The sequence below is a fragment of the Phodopus roborovskii genome, unplaced genomic scaffold (genome assembly GCF_943737965.1).
Source record: "Phodopus roborovskii unplaced genomic scaffold, PHOROB, whole genome shotgun sequence".
NCBI classification, from domain to species: domain Eukaryota; kingdom Metazoa; phylum Chordata; class Mammalia; order Rodentia; family Cricetidae; genus Phodopus; species Phodopus roborovskii.
The window spans coordinates 10,703,487-10,706,988 of record NW_026126648.1 but is presented as its reverse complement, the minus strand read 5'-3'; the positions used below and the strand labels follow the sequence as shown (position 1 = coordinate 10,706,988).

Sequence of the window (3,502 nt, the reverse complement as noted above, 5' to 3'; positions counted from 1 at the left end):
AATAAAACGTAAGACTATGTCTCAAACCTCACAAATTTGCAAACCTGATGAGTGCTTATGAAGTAAAGTATATTTTATCCTAAAGTGTTTTATTATAGCTTTCTCAAATATTACAATAAAAATATAGTCCACTGCATACATTGAAGGAACACCTACTTGCATTCTATCAGATGGTTTTGTCTTCATCATATAAATTTAGATATACACATGGGATATTTTTTTTCCAGTTTGACTATTTTAAAGTTTAAAATTACAACCACAGCAACTCTTCTCCAGCAATTATAACACTTGTTTAAAAAGGGGGAAAGGGCACAAGTTTCCTATTATTTTATTAAAATAACAGAAAGACAACTGTACAGGTTTTTTTTCTCCCAGCTCCCGAAGTGAAACTAAATACTAGTCTTAGATATGGATAAATACATATACACACATGCACACAATCCTGGCTCTCTAAAGCTACCTAGTAAATTCTAATTAACTATTGTCTTACAGTCTACTCCCTGCCTCTCCACCTCCTTCCAGGCAGCCACACTTTCCTGTGGCCTCCTAGTCAATCAAGCAAGAGAGCAAATCCCTTCCCTTTGGAAGGCTCATACAACAGCAGGAGCAGGCAGCCCACCATGACCGAGAACTCTTATGTCCACCCCTGCTGTGAAGCCCAAACAGGCCAAGGCCTCCAAGAAGTCCACTGACCAACCCAAGTATTCACACATGATCATGACTGCCATCGAGGCAGAGAAAAACCATGCTGGCTCCTCGCGCCAGTCCATCCAAAATTATATCAAGAGCAGCTACAAGGCGGGTGAGAACGCCGACTCCCAGACCAAGTTGTCCATTAGGCGCCTGGGGCGCCTGGTGACCACCGGTGTTCTCAAGCAAACCAAAGGGGTAGGTAGCTCCGGCTCTTTCAGGCTCACCAAGGGTGATGAGTCCAAGAGGTCGGTGGCTTTCAAGAGGACCAAGAAGGAAGTCAAGAAAGTGGCCACTCCAAAGAAGGCAGCCAAACCCAAGAAGGCTGCCGCCAAAGCTCCAAGCAAGAAACCCAAAGCCACCACTGTCAAGATGGCCAAGAAGAAGCCGGCTGCCACGCCCAAGAAAGCCAAAAAAAAATAATAAACAACAACAACAACAAAAAAAAAACCCAAGATTGTCAAATTCAAGCCGGTCAAGACAACCCAAACCCAAACTCAAAACATATGGAATATTTTTGCAAATCATTTATGTACTTTAATCACAGATATGATTTTAATGTCACTTTAAGTCAACAAATGTAATGATAACTTGTAAGTTTAAATACTACATGAACAAATTTTCTTCAGTTAACTACCATTCAATCTATTTTTTTTTTTTTCATTCTTCATCTTCTTTATTGTCACTGGGAGGAGAAAAGTAAGTGACTGTCCCAACTTCACATATCTTGGAGTGCTATAATATGGCATCATTAAACTATCTTTTGTTTATTGAAAACAGTTTCTTTTTGCATACAATACATTTTGATTACATTTCCCCCTCTTCTATTCCCTCCCAATTTCTCCCCAACTTCTCTCTACTTTGGGTCCACTCAATAAGAAATCATTTCAAGAGGATACTCATCACTTGAGACTCAGCTACTCTGGAAATACATAAATAAACAACAGTCACAATCAGGATGCTTGGGATATCCTGCCACCATGTGTGACTTGTTCATAGTCGGAGGATCACGCCTGGAGATGGGGAGGCTCCATCATGGATCTGTCGAGAAATGTAAGCAGCAAATAGATTAAATTTGGAAGAAGATAGTGTTTGATGGTCTCACCCACTTTGGGGACATAAGGAGTCCCACTAAGGTCAATTATTGTGAAGACTTTGTGTAAGGAGTAAGGTTTTTTTCCACCCGCCACTGGTCTTGTCCCGCTGCTGCGCCAGCCCCATATAATACACAGAGACTCTGTATTAGGTATAAATGCTATTGACGAGTTACTTGTTTCTTATCAGCTAGCTCTGTCTTAAGTATTAACCCATTTCTATTAATCTCCACGTGGTCTTATCTTACCAGAGAGAGAGAGCCCGCCGGCGTTCTGCTCTCTCGTTCTTCAATCTTGACTCCTCATTCCTCCTTCTTCTTTCCTCCTTGTCTTCTAGTCCCTCCTATCTTCCTTTCCAATTGGCCAACAGTGCTTTATTCATTAACCAGTATGAGAAACATATTTACAGAATGACACCTCCCATCAGACTTTGTCTCTTAGCTAAGGCCAACTAATAATTCACTCTCTGAGTTGCCTCCTTACTGGTTTGTTGTTGGCTGGGGTTGAGAGCTCTGAGCTCAGGTCCAGCAGATTTCTCTGTCTCCCTCTTTTATCTGGCTGTTTTATACTGATTATGATTTCAAAAATTTTAAGAGTAGGAGGTAATTCCCATTTCATCCTTTCCAGAGTATATAAAACTTGCTTCCTAACTCCAGACCAATTAGAACGCACTCCTCAGAATCACGGTGGGCCCCAGACGCTACTCACCACCTCCCGCCAGAACTAGGGACTCTAACATTAGAGGACCAGGGAATATACATCTCAATTATTTTCTTCATTTGCTTTAAAAATCTTTTTACTAGTAGATCGTGTTATAATTTTTATGGGTTTAGCTTATATTCTTCTTGTCATTATCTTCTGTGTACATATATTTATTTTGTTTAATTTCATGATGTTTATCTTTCTCCTCTTCACATTATTTTGTTTCTTTCCTTTAAGTTTCTTTTTGCATATTTCTCTTCTTTTAAATATTATTTTATTATCATTTAGTATATATTAAAATTTGCAATCCTATATTATTTCCTCTGCTTTCTTGTGTGTGTGTCTGTATGTGTGTGTGTATGAGTCTGCATGTATTTATGTATGGAATACATGTATATGTATGCATATTTGTGTGTTTGTGTGTATGTTTGTGCTGGCATGAATATGTAGGTTAATGATGCCAGATGTCATTCTCAAGTTCCATCTTATTTTTTGAGATAGAATGTCTCACTAATAACTGGATCTCACTAACTCTATTAGTCTGGTTACTAGTAAGCCCCATTAATTCTCTGACTCTGCCTCTCCAGTGCTGGGAATGCAGGGATAGATGTAGACATTGCATCCAATATTTGTACATGACTGTTACAGATCTGAACATACAGCAAGTATTTTAACAACTGAGCCAACTTCCACCCCATATTTCTAACACTTTCTTTGTTATGAGTGTTGCTAGTGTTGTAATCATTAATTGATTTTTATTAGCACTTCATCTTGTTTATATTTGTTAGTAGGTTTTTATTCCTTTGCTTCAAATGGGAATTGGGATTGAATCTTCAAAAGGAAAAATGAAAGGCAAATGAAAATTGTGACAACAAACCTCTCAGAAGAAGGCGAAAACTAATACATTCATTACAATAACTTATCTAAATGCAAACAATAGTAACTTTCCAATCGAAAGGAGATCCTGCTAAACAACTGTCATGCAAAATGCTCAGGAATCATGATTGTAAGAGCCA

At 38.7% G+C, this 3,502-nt stretch overlaps 1 pseudogene; it reads left to right on the top strand.

Annotated features, from left to right (window-relative positions):
- Positions 1 to 620: 620 nt before the first annotated feature.
- On the top strand, positions 621 to 1,231 carry LOC127213630 (histone H1.0-like; annotated as a pseudogene).
- Positions 1,232 to 3,502: the final 2,271 nt, after the last annotated feature.